Raw genomic sequence first — 25,479 nt, 5'->3', positions numbered from 1 at the left:
ATGGTCGTTACTTCTATTTTGCTTTTCCCTTGACATGCCTTTTGTTCGTAGCTCTTTTAACTGTAACGCACGCTGATATTGAAGTGCACAAAACATTTTTTACATTGTATAATATTTTTTAAATGCAACGTACATTGTCTTGAAATGAGTGACTAGCATGGAAATGTCACATTACTCTTTTTGAATGGTACAACCATTTTTTAAAATTTGAGCAAACTTTTTTACGCATTATGAACATTTTCTAAATGTGGGATGAACACTTTTAAAAAATTAAATATATTATGTTTCATAGTAACGAGTGTGGCTTCAGTTTAGCCATCACTCTATCTTTACTAGTGTATTTGGCTTCTATTTAGTGTATAATTCGACTTAGCCATCACTTGATTTCACTAGTGAACACCATGTCTTGAGTTGGTTGCATCCACTCTTCAGGTCCTACACACGTTCATCACTTGCACTTGTCATTGTATAATAAAGATACAGTAAATGTACTTGTCATTAACGCTAAGAAGAGTAGCTAATGCCTAAATGCATAAGAAACAAAACATGACCGAGTGACACTGAATCTAAGAATAGGAATTAGTTGCCATTTTTTGTTGGAAATTACCCAACATAGCACCCAGAAATATTTATTTTCATCCTCCGAATTTTGGTAGTTATATTAATCATGCAATGTGCATCTTCCACAAGACAGAGACATCATCTTAGCCTGGCCACCTGCAGTAATAAATATTGGAATTTGAAGAAATGAAGAGATTTCATATACGATCCGGTGCATCAAGAGAGGAAGAGAGCATAGCAGCACACCAACCAATCGACGGAGGATTACTGGCCAAGATCACACTGAAATCGTAGGGTGGGGCGTCCAAGACAAAACTATGGCCGAGATCACAATCAAAAATTAAGACTTGTAACTTTGTCATCATTTGAAAATACACCCGTTTGAATAGTAGTATTTGTAACCTCATTAGAAATAATATTAACAAGCTTTCTATCACATTACTTGCCTCTCTTTTTGATTCACGCTGTTGTTGGACTAAGTCTTGTTGTGTCTTTCCAACCGACCGGAGTCCTCGGAGCACTACGATGCCGGGAAAGAGAGGCACGGCCCTGCCCGAGGTCCTGCCCGAGAAGTTCATTGAAAAAATACTCATCGGTAGCCGTCGAAGGACGTCAGCCGCTGTCGTGCCATCACCATGTCATTACTCAGTGTGACATCCACTCCCGGATTCTTGCGTGAGCACCATGGCTGCTAGCCATCGCAGTGTGACATCCACACGTAGATTCTTGCATGAGCACCATTGCTGCTAGCCGTTGCTCCCCATTGTCGATGGCCACAGGCGGCCCACCACCCTCGTCGTCGTTCGTGACGCCATTGCCCATCGGCAGCTCGGAACTTTCCTCCGGGGCTCTGAACACCGTTGTCATGATCGTCGCAAAGGATCCTGTGATGGATTCTTTATATTTTCTCGGGGTAACTAGTTGTACATCTATAACTCGGTTAACCACACGCATGTTCTCCTGCTTACCACGATTCCATCACCATGGAGACTGAACTAGAGTATTTATGGAGCCAGACACATTATGGGAGGCCGTAGAGACATTATTGTACTCGACGTAGAATCAGGGTCATTCCGATAGACGCGTGGTCCACCCCATTCGTTCCATGACGGGAAGTTGTTCGACAAGGTGGGTACACTTGCTTTATTAGATGGCTTGACTCCCTGGCCAACTTCTATCAATGTCTGGGTGATGCAGGATTACGAGGCTAAATACGGGCTTTCAAGTACCGGATTGAATTGTCAACGATGGAGACATCAAAGACAACTTTATTCAACTTTCTCCAAAAAGAAACGGAAAGAGTTAGTATTGCGTATTGCTTACTCACCACACCCTCCAAGAGAGTATCGTTCCAATTCTAGGCCATGAGATGCAAAAAGACCAGGGACATTAAGTTTCTGCTCGCGAGCTCCGACGCATCCTCATGAATGGTAAAATCAAAAAATTGTAAACAAAATTGTAAAAATCTGAATTTTTTACGAATGGACATTGACGAATTCTGAGCATGCATGCGAATTTCCCTAAAGAAAAAACACGTCAATACGCTTCCGTAGAAAAAACAAAATTCATGCTCCATGCGTTCTTTTTTAATGAAAATTTGCACGCATGTTGATATTTCGTCAATGCTTGTTTCCCAAAAAATTCAGTTTTTTTATTTCTGTTACTATTGTTTTTGATTTTACTGTTCACAAGGGTACATATGAGCTTACGAGTAGACTCTATAGCCTTCATTCTACACGGGACATATCTGAATGGTCATGACTTCTGTTTTGCTTGACGTGCCTTTTGTTCATGGCTCTTGAAACAATTGAATTCTGGTTTTTACCCTCTATTTTGACGTTTTGAACACTAATTACCCCATTTAGCAAGATCTTATTTGTTTCACCCCATTTACCAAAAGTATTGCCGCAATTTACCCTGTTTAAAATTTTGTGAGCATTCTGATCGATGGATCCCAATTGTAAGCTCCAGCTAGAATGGCAAATTGCCAGGTTTTTTCGGATTGTTTTCTACACGGCAAACCAGCTCACCCTAGCTTCTCCCCGTCGACCGGCCAGGCTCGACATGATCACACCAGAGAAGCTCAGGAAACACATACTAACTCTCTACCGGTCAAAATATTTGCTAATACGAGAAAGGAAACTTCTAAAACATGATTTACCAAGTTCATTCTTGGCTAGGTATGTTGATATGTACGTGCATCAGAGTTAGTGAAGCCATGTATTTTCACCAATTTTATTCTGATCCACAGAATCATTCATACTTAAGGTCGTATATGATAGTGCTGAAGAAAAACAAAATTGATTTCATATTATACGGCAACAGTTCCTCCTATAATTTATTCAATGGGAACACCCCACAATGGACGCAGCTTCGGTGCCTTAAAGGCACCTGCCTTTGGGTCACTGACATGTGGGCCAGCCACCTATTGGGCCCATATGTCATAGACACAAAGGTAGGTGCCTTAAGGCACCGAAGCATCGTCCCCCCACAATGATCAAGTACAGTCACCTCATCACAATACTTCTTAGAATTGGAAACGAGTAACCTAAACCTATCTAATATGCATCCCAGACTAAGAGAAAATCTAGCCACAAAAAACCTAATCATCAGGGGTGACAAATAGAGAATGCAACATGCATGGGACTAACCAAGATTGTCATATTGGTTGCCACTTGCTCCGATGACCGCCAGCGGCCATGCCTTGAACTATTTCCTGTCGCTGTCGCCTACGTCGTCCTACCCCCTCCTAACGAATGAGGCAGTGGTTTTGGGTTGTAGAGGCGCGACACTGCTCGAGACCCTTCCTGAGAAGATCATTGAAAAAAATACTCATAGGTTGCCGGCAAGGGACGTCGACTGTTGCCATGCCATCACCATGTGATGAAGCAATTTGACATCGACACCCACATTCTTGCGTGAGCATCACGGCCGCCAGTCATCGCTCCCCATTATCAATGGCCACAGGTGGCCCACTACACTTGTCATCGTTCGTGATACCTTTGCCCATCAGTAGATCTGACATTTCCTCCTGGGCTCCGAACACCATTTTCAAAATTGTCGCAAAGGCTCCAGTGATGGATTCCTTATGTTCTCTTGGGGTAACTAGTTGTACATTTGTAACCCTGTTATCCGCACGCATGTTCTGATATTTACCACCAGTCCACAACCATGGAGACTGCATAGGCGTGTTTATGTGCTATGTCCATGGCTCACGCTCATGTATTGCATGAAAGTTGAAAAGGTTTGAGAACGTCAAAAGTATAAAATAATTGCTTGGCTTGTCATCGGGGTTGTGCATGATGTGAATATTTTGTGTGGTGAAGATGGAGCATAGCCAGACTATATGATTTTGTAGGGATAACTTTCTTTGGCCATGTTATTTTGAAAATACATGATTGCTTTATTAGTATGCTTAAACTATTATTGTCTTAATGTCAAAGGATAGACTATTGTTTTGAATCACCCGTGTCTTAATATTCATGCCATGATTAGACATATGATCAAGATTATGCTAGGTAGCATTCCACATCAAAAATTATCTTTTTTATCATTTACCTACTCGAGAACGAGCAGGAATTAAGTTTGGGGATGCTGATACGTCTCCGTCGTATCTATAATTTTTGATTGTTCCATGCCAATATTATTCAACTTTCATATACTTTTTGGCAACTTTTTATATTATTTTTAGGACTAACATATTGATCCAGTGCCCAGTGCCAGTTCCTGTCTGTTGCATGTTTTTGGTTTCGCAGAATATCCATATCAAACGGAGTCCAAACGAGATAAAAACGGACGGAGCTTATTTTTGGAAAATATGGAAAATTCGGAAGGAAAATCAACGCGAACCAGTGCCCGAGGTGGTCGCGAGGCAGGGGGGCGTGCCCCCCCCTAGGGCGTGCCCCCTACCCTCGTGAGCCCACCGTAAGGTGGTTGACGCTCTTCTTTTGCTGCAAGAAAGCTAATATTCGGAAAAAATCACGGCGAAGGTTTCAAGCCAATCGGAGTTACGGATCTCCATATATATACGAAACGGTGAAACAGAGCCAGAAGAGAACGCAGAACCAGAGAGAAACAGAGAGATAGATCCAATCTCGGAGGGTCTCTCGCCCCTCCCGTGCCATGGAGGCCATGGACTAGAGGGGAAACCCTTCTCCCATCTAGGGAGGAGGTCAAGGAAGAAGAAGAAGGAGGGGGGCTCTCTCCCCCTCGCTTCTGGTGGCACCGGAGTGCCACCGAGGGCCATCATCATCACCGCAATCTACACCAACACCTCCGCCATCTTCACCAACATCTCCATCACCTTCCCCCCTCTATATACAGCGGTCCACTATGCCGCAACCCGTTGTACCCTCTACTTGAACATGGTGCTTTATGCTTCATATTATTATCCAATGATGTGTTGCCATCCTATGATGTCTGAGTAGTTTTTTGTTGTCCTATCGGTGGTTGATTATTTGCTATGATTGATTTAATTTTGTTGTGGTTATGTTGTTGTCCTTTGGTGCCCATCATATGATTGCGCGCGTGGATCACACCCTAGGGTTAGTTATATGTTGATAGGACTATGTATTGGAGGGCAAGAGTGACAGAAGCTTCAACCTAGCATAGAAATTGATGCATACAGGATTGAAGGGGGACCAATATATCTTAATGCTATGGTTGGATTTTACCTTAATGAACATTAGTAGTTGCGGAAACTTGCTAATAGTTCCAATCATAAGTGCATAGAATTCCAAGTAAGGGATGACATGCTAGCAGTGGCCTCTCCCACATAATACTTGCTATCGGTCTAGTAAAGTAGTCAATTGCTTAGGGACAATTTCGCAACTCCTACCATCACTTTTCCACACTCGCTATATTTACTTTATTTTTTTCTTTTATCTAAACAGCCCCTACTTTTCATTTACGTAATCTTTATTATCTTGCAAACCTATCCAACAACACCTACAAAGTACTTCTAGTTTCATACTTGTTCTAGGTAAAGCGAATGTCAAGCGTGCGTAGAGTTGTATCGGTGGTCGATAGAACTTGATGGAATATTTGTTCTACCTTTAGCTCCTCGTTGGGTTCGACACTCTTACTTATCGAAAACTGTTGCGATCCCCTATACTTGTGGGTTATCACCCGCTAACCCAAGGCCCGTTACGCCCTATCCGAATTAGGCCCAGTAGCGTCATTTGGGCCATCCAATATGATTCCAGCCCGTTTTCACTTCTGGCCCAAGTATGGCCCATGACGTCTTTCGACCCATATGAGGCCCTATGTAACTCTTGGCCTATTAACGGCCCGTGGTGAAACTTGCCCGTAATGAACAGTGTATCACTTTACACCCATTAACGGCCCGTGGTGAAACTGGCCCGTAATGAACAGTGTATCACTTTATACCCATTAACGGCCCATTATTCCGTTGAGCCGTTTCCAGCCCATGTTATCTTTCGGCCTTCTCAGAGCCCATTTATTCTTGGGCTCTGATACGTCTCCAACGTATCTATAATTTTTGATTGCTCTATGCTATATTATCTACTGTTTTGGACTATATTGGGCTTTATTTTCCACTTTTATATTATTTTTGGGACTAACCTATTAACCTGAGGCCCAGCTCAGAATTGCTGTTTTTACCCTGTTTTAGGGTTTCGAAGAAAAGGAAAATCAAACGGAGTCCAACTGACCTGAAACTTCACGGAACTCATTTTTGGAAGGAAAGAAGCCTAGAAGACTTGGAGTGCATGTCGGGGGACCTGCGAGGAGGCCACGAGGCAGGGGGCGCGCCCACCCCCCTGGGCGCGCCCTCCACCCTCGTGGGCCCCTCGTGGCCCCCCTGACGTACTTCTTCTGCCTATATATCTCCATATACCCTAAAAACATCCGGGAGCACAATAGATCGGGAGTTCCGCCGCCAGAAGCCTCCGTAGCCACCGAAAGCCAATCTAGACCCGTTCCGGCACCCTGCTCCCCCTCTACTCTCTTGTAATGGGTTGAGTTTTCCCTTTGAAGTTATCTTATCGGATTGTGTCTTTAAAGATTTGAGAACACTTGATGTATGTCTTGCCGTGCGTATCTGTGGTGACAATGGGATACCACGTGATTCACTTGATGTATGTTTTGGTGATCAACTTGCGGGTTCCGCCCATGAACCTATGCATAGGGGTTGGCACACGTTTTCGTCGTCATTCTCCGGTAGAAACTTTGGGGCACTCTTTGAGGTCCTATGTGTTGGTTGAATAGATGAATCTGAGATTGTGTGATGCATATCGTATAATCATGCCCACGGATACTTGAGGTGACATTGGAGTATCTAGGTGACATTAGGGTTTTGGTTGATTTGTGTCTTAAGGTGTTATTCTAGTACAAACTCTAGGGTTGTTTGTGACACTTATAGGAATAACCCAACGGATTGATTAGAAATAATAACTTTGAGGTGGTTTCGTACCCTACCATAATCTCTTCGTTCGTTCTCCGCTATTAGTGACTTTGGAGTGACTCTTTGTTGCATGTTGAGGGATAGTTATGTGATCCAATTATGTTATCATTATTGAGGGAACTTACACTAGCGAAAGTATGAACCCTAGGCCTTGTTTCCACACATTGCAATACCGTTTACGCTCACTTTTACCATTAGTTACCTTGCTGTCTTTATATTTTCAGATTACAAAAACCTTTATCCACTATCCATATACCACTTGTATCACCATCTCTTCGCCGAACTAGTGCAACCATACAATTTACCATTGTATTGGGTGTGTTGGGGACATAAGAGACTCTTTGTTATTTGGTTGCAGGGTTGCTTGAGAGAGACCATCTTCATCCTACGCCTCCTACGGATTGATAAACCTTAGGTCATCCACTTGAGGGAAATTTGCTACTGTCCTACAAACCTCTGCACTTGGATGCCCAACAATGTCTACAAGAAGACGGTTGTGTAGTAGACATCAAGCTCTTTTCTGGCGCCGTTGCCGGGGAGGTGAGTGCTTGAAGGTATATCTTTAGATCTTGCAATCGAGTCTTTTAGTTTCTTGTTTTATCACTAGTTTAGTTTATAAAAGAAAACTATAAAAAAATGGAATTGAGTTTGTCTCATATGCTTCACCTTTTTAATATCTTTCGTGAGTATGATGGAAAGGAAAATTGTGCTCAAGTGCTAGAAGAAGAAATCTATAAAATGTTTGGCACTAAATATTTGAATTATGAGCATGATTGCAATGTTTTTAGTATAAATTCCTTGAATATCCATGATGCTAATGATATGCAAAGCCACAAGCTTGGGGAAGCTATGTTTGATGAAGATTATATTTTTTGTCCCCCAAGTTTTGATGAGCAAATTTATTATGATGAAAGCATGCCTCCTATCTATGATGATTATTGTGATGACACGTATGCTTTAAAGAATAATGATAACCATGAAACTTGTCATCTTGATCTTAATTTTCAATCACATGATAGTTATTTTGTTGAGTTTTCTCCCACTATTATTCATGAGAAGAATTTTGCGTGCGTGGAGAGTAGTAAATTTTCTATGCTTGTAGATCATGAAAAGAATGCTTTAGGTGCTTGTTTCATTGTTGAATTCATTCATGATGCTACTGAAAATTATTATGAGGGAGGAATATATGCTAGTAGGAATTTTAATAATATCAAGTTTCCTCTCTATGTGCTTAAAATTTTGAAGTTATGCTTGTTTTGCTTTCCTATGCAAGTTTATTCTTGTTCCCACAAGTTATTTGCTCACAAAATCCCTATGCATAGGAAGTGGGTTAGACTTAAATGTGCTAGTCATATTCTTCATGATGCTCTCCTTATGTTTCAATTCTTATCCTTTATGTGAGCATCATTGAAATCATCATGCCTAGCTAGGGGCGTTAAACGCTAGCGCTTGTTGGGAGGCAACCCAATATTATTTTTGCTTTTTGCTTTTTGTTCCTGTTTAGTAATAAATAATTCATCCAGCCTCTGTTTAGATGTGGTTTTATGTGTTTAATTAGTGTTTGTGCCAAGTAGAACCTTTGGGAAGACTTCGGGAAAGTCTTGTTGATCATGCTGTCAAAAACATAAACTTTAGCGCTCACGAGAATTGCTGCCATTTTATTTGGAGAGTGATATTTAGTGAATTATTTTTGCAGATGATTAATAGATAAATTCCTCAGGTCCAGCAATTTATTTGAGAATTTTATGAGTTCCAGAAGTATACGTTTGTTCCAGATTACTACAGACTGTTCTGTTTTTGACAGATTCTGTTTTCATTGTGTTGTTTACTTATTTTGATGAATCTATGGATAGTAGAAGAGTTTATAAACCATAGAGAAGTTGGAATACAGTAGGTTTAACACCATTCTATCTATCTATCTATACCTATACTAATTACAGACTCCCAAGAAATTACCACATTAATTAGAAATTACCGGCCGTTCATCTGATGGGACCGAGTTATAACGGTGTAGATCCACCCATATAATCCTTGCAATCCAGGAAAAAGAAAACTTAAAGTAGCTGTAAAAAACCAATCTAAGTTACCCGTAGAAAAACAAATCTAGGCTGGCTGTAAGAAAAACCGATCTATCGTTAGCTTTAAAAACCAATCTAGGTTACCCGTAGAAAAACAAATCAGGTCTAGCGATCCATCCCCAAAGAATCCTCACGCTATAGTTTTCTCCCTAGCCTTCTCCTTCCCTTTCATCCTCCGTTGTATTCTCTATCTCATCCACGAAGTCCACATCCTCTCGATCTTGCCATGCTCCCTCACGACTTGCTGCGCTGGGACTATCAGGGCTGCAGCACCCAACAGGAGGTTATCCCCATGCTTTCCCAGGTAGTGACAGCTACGGGGATTATCAGCGGCTACAAGCCTGAGCACAATAACTACTACTTCATATCAGCGGCTACAAGCCTGAACACAATAACTACTACTTCAGAGGTGTTGTAATCTGATTAAGCAATTACTGTTAAATTTTGATGCAGCTCAACACCCGATTTAACATCTGGAGGAGGCAGAGGGAGGCCAGGGGCATAACTAAACTGAAGGACCAATGCACTGTGGAAAGAAGAGGGGGCCGCAGGCTGGCTGCTTTTAGCGTGGTTGGACTGGATGAAGGATTGGAGGACAGTCTGTGCGTTCCTGCTACTTCGGAGGTATTTGTAATCAGATCAAGCAATTGCTGATAAACTTTGATGCGGCTCAACACTCGATTTAACGTATAGAGGAGGTAGAGGGAGGACAGCGGCATCATTATCCTGAAGGACCAACGCATTGTGGAGGGGACAGGGGGCCGCTGGCTGGCTGCTTTTAGCGTGGCTGGACTCCATGAAAGATTGGAGAATAGTTCGTGCATTCCTGCTTCTCCCGGTTTGAGGAGGGTCTACAGAGAAGATCTGAAGCAGAGGATGGAGGAGGACGAGATTGCAGAGAGGATTGTCTAGGAGACGTTGTTGCTCCCCTTGTCAGGAGGGTTGGAGGATCGACGAAGGAGGTGTGTAATCTCTTGACTCTGGGTCGATGCTACAGCATTGCCGACAGCTTAAGCCAGGTTTCTGCAGATTTCGTCTTCCTATGTGCTGCCCATGCTTAATTTATTCTTTAAATACCATGACATGGCTTTCTGTATTGTTCATCTTCCATGTTAACTCAGGCTTTTGCTTGCATTCTATCGAGCCTAGTCTGCAGCATCATCTTAAGATGGTACTATCTATACTCGGTTCATGTATCATCTAAGTTACATGCCAACAATTGGGACCTTCCGCTCCAAACATCTCCCACATTAACTGAAACGTGTGCATTTTTTGTGGATCCTAATTTGATGTAGATGAATTGTGTTAATGTGGAAGTCTAATCGATTTATTTTCTAAACATCAATTGTAGTTCTATGGTTCAGTTGTATTTTATACAGTTTTAATTAAGGTATACGTATTTTAATATATCGCCCAATCTATTATTGTACCAGCAAGGTAATGAGCTATATTAGATTCTTCAATATTTATTCTGCCTAAATTCAGTGCGATTTTATTCAGGCACATGTGCGCAAGTAACATATGTCAATTATTGACAAATCTGGCATTTCATAAGTTTCTACATGGGAGCCATGCAAACACGCAGATTAGTTATAATTCAATCATCGCCAAGCTGTGTTAGGAAGAAACTCCAAATGATTGTTCTAATTCAACGCTGAAGTCTCTTATGGTCACTGCCTACGCGTGCTCACCTCTTGAACAATTAGTGGAGTACCATTGTGAAGTCGGCTAAGTAGGGAGCTAATGTGGTTGTCTCCTTGCAAGTACTGCAGCTAAGAAAGACGGGAGAGAGAAATGCCAGTGGAAAACACTTAAAGTTGGAGGTGCACGAATCTGTGAGTATTTTTATATACTTAGTTGATACACTTACAAATAAATTCTTTAAGGAGGATTGAATATTAAAATCATTTGCTGATGAGCTCTTCCGTATGTATTCCTGCATTTCTAGCTTGATCCATCATCATATAATTGAAGGGCTCCATGTATGATATTACCTTTCTTTTTCTTAATAACTCTGGTGGAGTGATCAGGTGCAGTATCTTCATAGGTTTGTAGCACAATATATCTAGCGTCTTTGATTGTCAAAGCATTACCCTGTCACTGTTGGACACACCTTCCTCTAGAGATGCATTGCTTCGTGGTCTCAATGCGGACAAGAAGAAAGTAGTCCAAGCTAAATACTCAAACACCCCAACGGCGGTAGTCTAGCCATCTTTGCGCAATTTCTTCATCTGATTTTTTCCAGTTGGTTTTAAGTTATGCATTTCACATGTAAAGATCAATAAAACTGAAGAAACTGCACATAATATTCAGATCAGCAGTGCATAGTTCAAGATCGCTTTCGTTTTCTGTCTGTATTGAATATAGTTGTTTTTTGTGTATGTAAGTTTGAACGTACAGTAAGATTCATACACACTAGAAATCCGTATCCCCAATAGAGATGAAAAAAGGGAAAACACATCTTCCCTTCTATCAGGTAAGACTGAATTTCTTTCCCTACCTTGAATATCCCATTATTTCACAAAATAATAAGAACCTTGAGGTATCATTGGTGCTATATCTGATACAAGAAAGAGTTGGTGTTCCATATAGACATTTAGTTATCCGAATTAAAGAGATTATTTTGCAAAAAATGGTAGTGCAGCGGCTATGCCTTTGTAGACTCCATATCAAGTCTATTCTAACTTGAGTACCTATAAGCTACTCGAGATATTAATTTGTTGTGTGTGCATGTTATCGTTTTGTGTATGCTAATTGACGAAATTTTCATGTCCATTACAGAAAAAAATATCAAAGCAATCTACTAGATATTTATCTATAGAGAATGCCAATGTGAGATATCCCTATTTTATAATTTTACTATACATCGATGCTAAATAAGATTCATATATTGCTAACCGATCATATTTCCGAAACAATTTTGTTTAAAATATAGCAGTTTGGTGCATTGCAAAATAATATATAAACGATGGCCTGTTAATGTACAGAACATTAACATATAAAGTAAAAGAAGGTCTTTTGACTGGCTAAAGTATTTTTCTCACCAAAGGTAGTACTTACACCATGCATTCAACTATTGCAGCAGCCAAGGTTGATAGTGATTTCTCATCTACTATTCTTTTTGTCCAAGAATGTGCTTCTTAATTACGAGGTTAAACAACCATATAATTGTTATGGATTTACCTTGAAGATTGATTAAAAGTATGTTTGTAATTAAATAACATACAAAATGTTATATCAATATAATCCTAAAACTATATGATATATAATATTATGAGGGCAGAGTACATGGGCCGAAGATCTAATACAACTAAACTGCTTTGTGTATAACCAGTACTCGCACATTATTATTATATTTTCACTCAACCTTATTTTCTTATGTGCTCCCATTATTATGTTCCTTTCGAATACTTCAGGTTACAAGTGACAAATTACTTTACAATTGTATATATGTCTAGCCCGTGCAAACGCACGGGTTGACGACTAGTATAAATAAAGAATGAGTTCTTTACAGTACCTTGAAGTGGTGATTTATTTTCTTATACTAACGGAGCTTACGAGTTTTCTGTTAAGTTTTGTGTTGTGAAGTTTTCAAGTTTTGGGTAAGGATTCGATGGACTATTGAATAAGGAGTGGCAAGAGCCTAAGCTTGGGGATGCCCAAGGCACCACAAGGTAATATTCAAGGACAACTAAGAGCCTAAGCTTGGGGATGCCCCGGAAGGCATCCCTTCTTTCGTCTTCGTTCATCGGTAACTTTACTTGGAGCTATATTTTTATTCGCCACATGATATGTGTTTTGCTTGGAGCGTCAATTTATTTTGTTAGGATTTGCATGCTGTTATTTAAAACAATGTTTTTCATCTTTTATTTCAATAAAAGTGGCATTGATAGCCTTTACTATGCGTATGTTACAAGTATACATGTTGCTGTTTGAAAACAGAAAGTTTACCGCTGTTGCAATAATTCCCTAGAAAAGTCAGAATGTGATAAAATGTTGAAACCTTTTTCATATTAAGCTATGATAAATTTACTACAGTGGGAATTTTCTTTCATAATTTTTGGAGCTAAGGAAGTATGGATGTTGCAGCATTCTTTACAGACTATCCTGTTTAGGAAAATTGCTGTTATGTTTGCATTGTTTGCACATGTTTGCTTCTTTAATGATTCTATTTGAGGATAGGACTATTAAATATGCAGAGGCATTTAGTATGCAATGTTGAATAATAATTTTAGGGATTTGCTACAGTAGAGTATGATAAGGTTTTGCAATGGTTTATACTAACTTATCTCACGAGTCCTTGTTGAGTTTTGTGTGGATGAAGCTTTTGAGATTTAGGGAGACCGTGACATGAGAGGAATTAAGGAGACACAAAAGCTCAAGCTTGGGGATTCCCAAGGCACCCCAAGATAATATTTCAAGAAGTCTCAAGCATCTAAGCTTGGGGATGCCCCGGTGGGCATCCCACCTTTCTTCTTCAACAACTATCGGTTAGTTTTGGTTGATCCTAAGTTTTTGCTTCTTCACATGATGTTTTCCATTCTTAGAATGTCATTTTATTTTGCTTTGCTTGCTGTTTGAATAAAATACCAAGATCTGAAATTATTAAATGTTAGAGAGTCTTCACATGGTTGCACAATTATTCAACTACTCATTGATCTTCACTTATATCTTTCGGAGTAGTTTGTCGATGCTCTAGTGCTTCACTTATATCTTTTAGAGCATGGTGGTAGTTTTATTTTGAAGAAATAGATGAACTCTCATGCTTCACTTAGATTATTTTGAGAGTCTTAAATAACATGGTAATTTGCTTTAAATCCTAATATGCTAGGCATCCAAGATGGATATAATAAAACTTTCTTATGAGTGTATTGAATACTAAGAGAAGTTTGATGCTTGATGATTGTTTTGAGATATGGAGGTAATAATATCAAAGTCATGCTAGTTGAGTAGTTGTGAATTTGAGAAATTCTTGTGTTGAAGTTTGCAAGTCCCGTAGCATGCACGTATGGTAAACATTGTGTAACAAATTTGAAACATGAGGTGTTATTTGATTGTCCTCCTTATGAGTGGCAGTCGGGGACAAGCGATGGTCTTTTCCTACCAATCTATCCCCCTAGGAGCATGCGCGTAGTGCCGAGGTTTTTGATGACTTGTAGATTTTTGCAATAAGTATGTGAATTCTTTATGACTAATGTTGAGTCCATGGATTATACGCACTCTCACCCTTCCACCCTTGCTAGCCTCTTCGGTACCGTGCATTGCCCTTTCTCACATTGAGAGTTGGCGCAAACTTTGCCAGTGCATCCAAACCTTGTGATATGATACGCTCTTTCACACATAAACCTCCTTATATCTTCCTCAAAACAACCACCATACCTACCTATTATGGCATTTCCATAGCCATTCCGAGATATATTGCCATGCAACTTTCCGCCATCCAGTTTATCATTACACATTCATCATTGTCATATTGCTTAGCATGATCATGTAGTTGACATAAGTATTTGTGGCAAAGCCGCCATTCATAATTTTTTCATAATTGTCACTCTTGATTCATTGCATATCCCGGTACACCGCCGGAGGCATCCATATAGTCATACTTTGTTCTAGTATCGAGTTGTAATCATTGAGTTGTAAATAAATAGAAGTGTGATGATCATCATTCAATAGAGCATTGTACCAAAAAAAAGAGAAATGCCAAAGAAAAAAAAGAAGGCCCAAAAAAGGGGCAATGCTACTATCCTTTTTTCCACACTTGTGCTTCAAAGTAGCACCATGTTCTTCATATAGAGAGTCTCTTGAGTTATCACTTTCATATACTAGTGGGAATTTTCATTATAGAACTTGGCTTGTATATTCCAACAATGGGCCTCCTCAAGTGCCCTAGGTCTTCATGAGCAAGCAAGTTGGATGCACACCCACTTAGTTTCTTTTGTTGAGCTTTCATACATTTATAGCTCTAGTGCATCCGTTGCATGGCCATCCCTACTCCTCGCATTAACATCAATCGATGGGCATCTCCATAGCCCATTGATTAGCCTCGTTGATGTGAGACTTTCTCTTTTTTGTCTTCTCCACATAACCCCCTCATTATATCCTATTCCACCCACAATGCTATGTCCATGGCTCGCGCTCATGTATTGCGTGAAAGTTTATAGGTTTGAAATTACTAAAGTATGAAACAATTTCTTGGCTTGTCATCGGGGTTGTGCATGATGAGAGGATTCTTGTGTGACGAAAATGAAACATGACTAAACTATATGATTTTGTAGGGATGAACTTTCTTTGGCCATGTTATTTTGAGAAGACATAATTTCTTAGTTAGTATGCTTGAAGTATTATTATTTCTATGTCAATATGAACTTTTGTCTTGAATGTTTCGAATCTGAATATTCATATCAAAATTAAGAAGATTTGCATTGAAATTATGACAAGTAGCACTCCGCATAAAAAATTCTCTTTTTATCATTTACCTACTCGAGGACGAGCAGGAACTAAGCTTGGGGATGCCTGATACGTCTCCTACGTATCTATAATTTTTGATTGCTCCATGCTATATTATCTAATGTTTCGGACTATATTGGGCTTTATTTTCCACTTTTATATTATTTTTGGGGCTAACATATTAACCGGAGGCCCAGCCCAGAATTGTTATTTTTACCCTATTTTAGGGTTTCGAAGAAAAGGAAAATCAAACAGAGTCCAATTGACCTGAAACTTCACGGAACTCATTTTTGTAAGGAAAGAAGCCCAGAAGACTTGGAGTGCATGTCGGGGGACCTGCGAGGAGGTGATGTCTACTACACAACCTTCTTCTTGTAGACGTTGTTGGGCCTCCAAGTGCAGAGGTTTGTAGGACACTAGCAAATTTCCCTCAAGTGGATGACCTAAGGTTTATCAATCCGTATGAGGCGTAGGATGAAGATGGTCTCTCTCAAGCAACCCTGCAACCAAATAACAAAGAGTCTCTTGTGTCCCCAACACACCCAATACAATGGTAAATTGTATGGGTGCACTAGTTCGGCGAAGATATGGTGATACAAGTGGTATATGGATAGTAGCTAAAGGTTTTTGTAATCTGAAAATATAAAAACAGCAAGGTAACTAATGGTAAAAGTGAGCGTAAACGGTATTGCAATGTGTGGAAACAAGGCCTAGGGTTCATACTTTCGCTAGTGTAAGTTCCCTCAATAGTAAAGGCTATCAATGCCATTTTTATTGAAATAAAAGATGCAAAAAATTATTCTAAATAACAGCAAGCAAATCCTAACAAAATAAATTGACGCTCCAAGAAAAACACATATCATGTGGTAAATAAAAATATAGCTCCAAGTAAAGTTACCGATGAACGAAGACGAAAGAGGGGATGCCTTCCGGGGCATCCCCAAGCTTAGGCTATTGGCTATCCTTGAATATTACCTTGGGGTGCCTTGGGCATCCCCAAGCTTAGTATCTTGCCACTCCTTATTCCATAGTCCATCGAATCCTTACCCAAAACTTGAAAACTTCACAACACAAAACTTAACAGAAAACTCGTAAGCTCCGTTAGTATAAGAAAATAAATCACCACTTCAAGGTACTGTAATGAACTCATTATTTATTTATATTGGTGTTAAACTTACTTTATTCCAACTTCTCTATGGTTTATAAACTCTTTTACTAGCCATAGATTCATCAAAATAAGGAAACAACATATGAAAAACAGAATCTGTCAAAAACAGAACAGTCTGTAGTAATCTGGATCAAACGTATACTTATGGAACTCATAAAATTCTCAAATACATTTATGGACCTGAGGAATTTATCTATTAATCATCTACAAAAGGAATTAACTAAATATCACTCTCCAAATAAAAATGACAGCAGTTCTCGTGAGCGCTAAAGTTTCTGTTTTTTACAGCATGATCAACAAGACTTTCCCCAAGTCTTCCCAAAGGTTCTACTTGGCACAAACAATAATTAAACACATAAAACCACATCTAAACATAGGCTAGATGAATTATTTATTACTAAACAGGAACAAAAAGCAAGGGACAAAAATAAAATTGGGTTGCCTCCCAACAAGCGCTATCGTTTAATGCCCCTAGCTAGGCATGATGATTTCAATGATGCTCACCTAAAAGATAAGAATTGAAACATAAAGAGAGCATCATGAATAATATGACTAGCACATTTAAGTATAACATACTTCCTATGCATAGGTATTTTATGAGCAAACAACTTATGGGAACAATAATCAACTAGCATGGGAGGGCAAAACAAGCATAACTTCAAAAATTTAAGCACATAGAGAGGAAACTTGATATTATTGTAATTCCTACATGCATATATTCCTCCCTCATAATAATTTTCAGTAGCATCATGAATGAATTCAACAATATAACCAGCACCTAAAGCATTCTTTTCATGATCTACAAGCATAGAATTTTTTACTACTCTCCACATAAGCAAATTTCTTCTCAGTCGGAATAGTGGGAGTATCATAAGAGACTTGAATACTATAAATTGTTTCCACATTAAAAGAGTAATGTTCAGACAAAGGGTACTCATAATCATGACAAGTTTTATAAATATAATCATCACTACTCTTTATAGCATAAGTTTCATCACAATAATCATCATAAGTAGCAACTTTGTTCTTATCATAACAACTTTGCATATCAAAACTTGGAAGACTAAAAATATCATCATTAATAAAATAGCATCCCCAAGCTTGGGACAAACATTAATTGCAGAAAATATATTCTCAAAGACATCATCTTCATCAAACATAGCATCCCCAAGCTTGGGCCTTTTCATATCATAAGCATAATCACTCTCATCATTAATTGTACGAATATCACCAATAGTATAGCAATTATCATATTCTTCCAAGCAAGTGCCAAAAAGATTTTCAAGATCATAAGAAGTATCATTATCTTCCACAATTATATTTTCATGAGGCACAATAGTAATAGGAGCAGCATTATTTGGAAGAGATATCTTTTTACCTATCTTCCTTTTTCTTTTCTTCTTCTTCACCACATCATGTGTGGGTTCAATCCTCTTTTTGGAGCTCCTTATTAATGAGATTGGATGAATAGGAGGCTCCTCCTCGTTACCTGATTCATCATAAGAAATAATAGGAGGATATTGGAAAGTCTCTTCCCGTTCATTAGTATTCTCTTCATCCTCTATTTGTTTCATTTTCTTTATGTAATTGGAAATATAAGGATTTTCAATACAATTCACCACACAATACATATAAATTTCCTCTAGATCAAAACCAAGAAGTTTATAATGGGCAAATTCCGTAAGATAGTTGGTTATACATTTCATTTCTTCATAGCCCATAAGCAAACTAAATTCATTATAGTGTGCAAGGGAAATCAAGTCATCACAATTTTTGGACATGATTAGATCATGAAACAATTTGCATCGGACAACTAAATGACCACTTTCATTGCAAAGTCCACAAGTACGACCAAGAAAATTTAAATTTTCAGCACAATCATCTAGCCTTTCTTGCAACAATTTAGTTTCTAATTACTTATGCCTCATGCAATATCTATCTTCCCTATTTGGTGTGTACTTACAAACCCAATGCAGTCCACAAAAAATTGACATGTTTATAGGAGACATTTTCATCATAACTAGTGCAATCATCATTAGCATCACGGATATTCAAAGAATTCATACTAACAACATTGCAATCATGGTCATCATTCAAATATTTAGTGCCAAACATTTTATAGATTTCTTCTTCTAGCACTTGAGCACAATTATCCTTTCCATCATACTCACGAAAGATATTAAAAAGATGAAGCGTATGAGACAAACTCAATTCCATTTTTTTATAATTTTCTTTTATAAACTAAACTAGGGATAAAACAACAAACTAAAAGACTCGATTGAAAGATCTAAAGATATACCTTCAGGCGCTAACCTCCCCGCCAACGGCGCCAGAAAAGAGCTTGATGTCTACTACACAACCTTCTTCTTGTAGACGTTGTTGGGCCTCCAAGTGCAGAGGTTTGTAGGACAGTAGAAAATTTCCCTCAAGTGGATGACCTAAGGTTTATCAATCCGTAGGAGGCGTAGGATGAAGATGGTCTCTCTCAAGGAACCCTGCAACCAAATAACAAAGAGTCTCTTATGTCCCCAACACACCCAATACAATGGTAAATTGTATGGTTGCACTAGTTCGGCGAAGAGATGGTGATACAAGTGGTATATGGATAGTGGATAAAGGTTTTTGTAATCTGAAAATATAAAAACAGCAAGGTAACTAATGGTAAAAGTGAGCGTAAACGGTATTGCAATGTGTGGAAACAAGGCCTAGGGTTCATACTTTCGCTAGTGTAAGTTCCCTCAACAATACTAACGTAATTGGATCACATAACTCTCCCTCAACATGCAACAAAGAGTCACTCGAAAGTCACTAATAGCGGAGAACAAACGAAGAGATTATGGTAGGGTACGAAACCACCTCAAAGTTATTCTTTCCAATCAATCCGTTGGGCTATTCCTATAAGTGTCACAAACAGCCCTAGAGTTCATACTACAATAACACCTTAATACACAAATCAACCAAAACCCTAATGTCACCTAGATACTCCAATGTCACCTCAAGTATCCGTGGGTATGATTATACGATATGCGTCACACAATCTCAGATTCATCTATTCAACCAACACATAGAACCTCAAAGAGTGCCCCAAAGTTTCTACTGGAGAATCACGACGAAAACGTGTGCCAACCCCTATGCATAGGTTCATGGGCGGAACCCGCAAGTTGATCACCAAAACATACATCAAGTGAATCACGTGATATCCCATTGTCACCACAGATATCCACGGCAAGACATACATCAAGTGTTCTCAAATCTTTAAAGACTCAATTCGATAAGATTACTTCAAAGGGGAAACTCGATTCATTACAAGAGAGAAGAGGGGGAGGAGAAACATAAGATCCAACTATAATAGCAAAGCTCGCGATACATCAAGATCGTGCCAAATCAAGAACACGAGAGAGAGAGATATCAAACACATAGCTACTGGTACATACCCTCAGCCCCGAGGGAGAACTACTCCCTCCTCGTCATGGAGAGCACCGGGATGATGAAGATGGCCACCGGAGAAGGATTGCCCCTTCCGGCAGGTTGCCAGAACGGGTCTAGATTGGTTTTCGGTGGCTACGGAGGCTTCTGGCGGCGGAACTCCCGATCTAATCTGCGTTCTGGAAGTTTTAGGGTATATGGAGTTATATAGGTAGAAGAAGCACGTTAGGGGAGCCACGGGGGCCCCACGAGGCAGGGGGTGCGCCCTAGGGGGGTGGGCGCGCCCCCTACCCTCGTGGGCAGCTACTGTATCTTCTGACATGGGGTCCAAGTCCATCAGGTGTGTTTCCTTCCAAAAATAACTTCTCTAGTTGATTTTGTTCCGTTTCGACTCCGTTTGATATTCCTTTTCTTCAAAACACTGAAATAGGCATAAAACATCAAATCTGGGCTGGGCCTCCGGTTAATAGGTTAGTCCCAAAAATAATATAAAAGTGGATAATAAAGCCCAATATTGCCCAAAACAGTAGATAATATAGCATGGAGCAATCAAAAATTATAGATACGTTGGAGACGTATGAGGAGGCCACGAGGCAGGGGGGTGCACCCACCCCCCCTGGGCGCGCCCTCCACCCTCATGGGCCCCTCGTGGCCCCCTGACGTACTTCTTCCTCCTATATATCTCCATATACCCAAAAAACATCCGGGAGCACAATAGATCGGGAGTTCCGCCGCCAGAAGCCTCCGTAGCCACCGAAAGCCAATCTAGAGCCGTTCTGGCACCCTACCGGAGGGGGCAATCTCTCTCTGGTGGCCATCTTCATCATCCCGGTGCTCTCCATGACGAGGAGGGACTAGTTCTCCCTCGGGGTTGAGGGTATGTACCAGTAGCTATGTGTTCGATCTCTCTCTCTCTCGTGTTCTTGAGGTGGTACGATCTTGATGTATCGCGAGCTTTGCTATTATAGTTGGATCTTATGTTTCTCCTCCCCCTCTACTCTCTTGTAATGGATTGAGTTTTCCCTTTGAAGTTATCTTATCGGATTGAGTCTTTAAAGATTTGAGAACACTTGATGTATGTCTTGTCGTGCGTATCTGTGGTGACAATGGGATACCACGTGATTCACTTGATGTATGTTTTGGTGATCAACTTGCGGGTTCCGCCCATGAACCTATGCATAGGGTTTGGCACACGTTTTCGTCATGATTCTCCGGTAGAAACTTTGGGGCACTCTTTGAGGTCCTATGTGTTGGTTGAATAGATGAATCTGAGATTGTGTGATGCATATCGTATAATCATGCCCACGGATACTTGAGATGACATTAGAGTATCTAGGTGACATTAGGGTTTTGGTTGATTTGTGTCTTAAGGTGTTATTCTAGTACAAACTCTAGGGTTGTTTGTGACACTTATAGGAATAGCCCAACGGATTGATTGGAAATAATAACTTTGAGGTGGTTTCGTACCCTACCATAATCTCTTCGTTTGTTCTCCGCTATTAGTGACTTTGGAGTGACTCTTTGTTGCATGTTGAGGGATAGTTATGTGATCCAATTATGTTATCATTGTTGAGGGAACTTACACTAGCAAAAGTATGAACCCTAGGCCTTGTTTCCACACATTGCAATACCGTTTACGCTCACTTTTACCATTAGTTACCTTGCTATTTTTATATTTTCAGATTACAAAAACCTTTAGCTACTATCCATATACCACTTGTATCACCATCTCTTCGCCGAACTAGTGCACCCATGCAATTAACCATTGTATTGGGTGTGTTGGGGACACAAGAGACTCTTTGTTATTTGGTTGCAGGGTTGCTTGAGAGAGACCATCTTCATCCTATGCCTCCTACGGATTGATAAACCTTAGGTCATCCACTTGAGAGAAATTTGCTACTGTCCTACAAACCTCTGCACTTGGAGGCCCAATAACGTCTACAAGAAGAAGGTTGTGTAGTAGACATCAGGCTCATTTCCAGCATTCATTTACTTACGGCCCGTTACTGTCATTTTCTGCTTGTGGGCCAAATTCAGCCTGTGGTTACGGTCGGCCCGTTTGTGGTCAGTTAATACGTTGGGCCGTTTTCATAGCGTCATCAAATACGGCCTATTAACAATGGCCCATTATGGTTGGCCCATGAACGGACGATTGCAACTCTAGCCCGTTTACGGCCATAATGCGTCCTGTTATTGGCCCATGTTTGGCCAATCAATCATACGGCCCGTATAAGGCCCATTGATGATACGGCCCGTAGAAGGCCTACTGTTTCTACGGCCCGTAGAACGCCCACTGTTTCTACGGCCCGTAGGAGGCCCAGTGTCACTACAGTAAATATTAGCCCATGGTTATTGTGGCCAAGTTTTAAAAAATAGGTTATTGCAGCCACTAGTTAACCGCGGAAAAAGAACTGCAATGACTACAAGCAAACAAATAAACAAGACAACAAGGAAATAAATAAGCAAGCAACTAACGCTAGGCTATCATGGCTATTACACATATTACATCCACTGGGCATCAAAGTTCGCCGCCAGTGCAAATATAGGGAATAAAGCAGCATATCATATACACTGGCCGTCAAAATTGGCCACCAGTGTAAATAAACGTGGCAGCAAAACAAGAGCATAACTAAAACAACTTCAGAAGAGCTCAAGAAACGTTATCCTGAGTATCCACCATACTGGCAATAAGCTTAGCAAGCTGATTAGCTTTGTCCTGTTTGGCGCTAAAATCCTCCAAGGCTTGTTGTTGCACCAGAAAGTATGCATCTGAATGCTCCAGGGACTTCCGCAGTCCTTCTGCTTCTTGTCGCAGCACAGCTGATCGATGTCTTTCAGCTTGTAGTCGAGACTCAAGAAACCGAACTGATTCAAACAGTGAGTTTGAATAGCTTGTGCAAGCGGTAGTGGCCAGTAACTCCAACACTAAACCAAGACAAGATGTGTCACTATCCTGAACCTTATCTGCATTAATTCCTTTACAGTTGCTTAATAAGGCACTCTTCCCCAATATTCTGTCAGCATTCTAAAAGAAGAAACAAGCAGACACATAACAAGTTTAGCATGTACTAGTATATGGAACTCATTTCGGTGAACCAGTTCATTAGTAAGGTGGACAGGATTAAACTACCAAGTCTTCTATTGCCAAGTACTAGTACATAATAAAAGCATCAAACAAACATATATCTATGTCCTATGGTAGCAATGGAATCTTAAATTAGAACAATTGTTCTTCAGGTTTAGGCACTTGTTCTACATGAACAGAGTACAATAAGACGCAAGAATATAATACTTAAAAATAGAAAATGAGCTCATAGACCTTACCACATTCTTGGTTCGGGACCAGTACAGAACAAGGCGTTCCCAGTCATCGTCCAGTAAATGTGTCTCAGGAGAACGCAAGGGAATTTGATGAGTTTCTTTGCCGGTGAAGTATGTTTTCTTCAGGTAATTCCGATACTGCCACTAAGCATTCTTGAAGATAGCAGAGGTATTAGCAGAGGTTACCTCATCCTGAGTTTCCAAATCAGTCCTTCTCTATAGAGAAAAATGGGAAAACTTGCTGTATTATAACCATCATGGAGGTAGGATGTATGGGACGAAGCAAAGTAATTGCCATGAATAACATTACTTACACATAACTCCTGGACAAACACCTGCAACTGGCATTTTCCTTCATCTTCAGTATAATATTTCCAAGATGGGAAGATACACACATATGATTTAACAACATCAAATGCGATAGATGCTAAACTACGACTAGCTAGTTGTGCTTCCTCCACAGGAATAGGCATACTAACTGGTGGAGTTGGGGTTCGCCGTGATAGTACTGGCCGTATGGGCAGTGGAGCCACCTTACTAACTGCTCTTGTTTGGGAGCTCTGTGGTGGAGATGGTGCTGTGTCAACAGGAACTGGGTTACTATCGGCTGGGGTTGGGGTTAGATGGGTGAAGCTGGTTCTCTGTCCATCGTAGTAGGGGTACAATCTGCGAGAGTTTGGGTTATGTGTGGTAGGGCTGGTTCTTGTGCATGTACAACCGGGGTGCTATCTCCACCAAGAGGTAGAACTGTTTTATTTGAAAACAGTGTTTTTAGTTCGCTAGATACTGGCATCACCCGCTCCAATTCAAATGGCTGATAAACAGGAAACATAGTTGAATGTATAGACATTGTATGAGAGACAGATGCAATAGATAGTGTGGAAAAAAGAGGGCATGAAATAGTTTACATATATATTGTTTAACTAAAATGGATAGCATGACATAATTTCACATATATGATGTCTATCTAAACTGGATAGCATAGCATAACATAATTCAAATATATGATGAATAACTAAACAGGATCGCATGACATAATTCACCTACATGTTATCTAAGTAATCAGGATCGCATCATTTAATTCATATATGTGATTTATATGCTAAACAGAGGGCATTCGATATGATGTCTGAACTAAGAACATGGTGTTGAATATTGTGTATATGATGACTAAACTATGCAATGCAAGACACCGTATGCATGATATGAGCAGTATAACCGTGCCAAGTTAGAGCATACACCTCAGTGGGGGAATAGGACTGGTCATCTGTCTCTGAATCCATCTCTAAGGAGCTATCGGGACCTAACAAGAGATCTGCTTCGACAGGTAGCACTGTCGGCTCTGAAGGCCTTGTTTTCACTCCAGATTTTTCCATCTCCCACCCAAATGGCTGATTCACAGGAAGAGTAGTTTAATGTACAAACATTGTCGACAAATGGAAATGTAATGAAGAAAAGGATGGGCAAGATATCATTCAAATATATGATGCCTGGTTAAACAGGATGGCATTGCACATTTCACATATATTATGGCTGGCTAAAAGACATGAGACTGCATAATTCCCATATATAATATAGAAACTAAACAGGTGGCATTGCAGAACATGTCTAAACTAAGCAGATGACATATATGATGTTAAAAGTAGGCACTACAAGGCAACATATGCATGATATGACTAACATCATCATGCCAAGGTAGAGCAAACACCTTGGGGGTAAATAGGAGTTGTCAGCGGCGTCCGAATCCGCCTTAGAACAGATATCTTCCTATGGATTACAATCTGGAGAGGGGTGGGGAGGGTTTGCCATTGAACCCACCATGGAGCGATGTCTACATGACATTGTATTGCCGTGCAAAACTCTTCTCTTTTCTCTACATGTTCAGCATGACTGTGTACAATATCTGACATGCATACGAAAAAATATGGTGAGATTATGTAGAGCATGCAGAAATTTAGAGTGATGGTAACAACTAGTGGATCGATGTTTTTCCGTTGAACCAAAATAGCCCTAATGGATCGACGTGAATGTATAATAATAAGTGATGCAACAAG

General features: G+C 40.0%; 1 pseudogene; it reads left to right on the top strand.

Moving 5' to 3' along the window:
* The first annotated feature begins 3,244 nt into the window (after nucleotides 1–3,244).
* LOC125519559 overlaps nucleotides 3,245–25,479 on the top strand; it is a 70,039-nt pseudogene continuing 47,804 nt past the window's right edge.

Source organism: Triticum urartu, chromosome 7 (assembly GCF_003073215.2).
Source record: "Triticum urartu cultivar G1812 chromosome 7, Tu2.1, whole genome shotgun sequence".
Lineage (NCBI taxonomy): Eukaryota > Viridiplantae > Streptophyta > Magnoliopsida > Poales > Poaceae > Triticum > Triticum urartu.
This window is presented reverse-complemented; position numbering and strand designations above follow the sequence as displayed.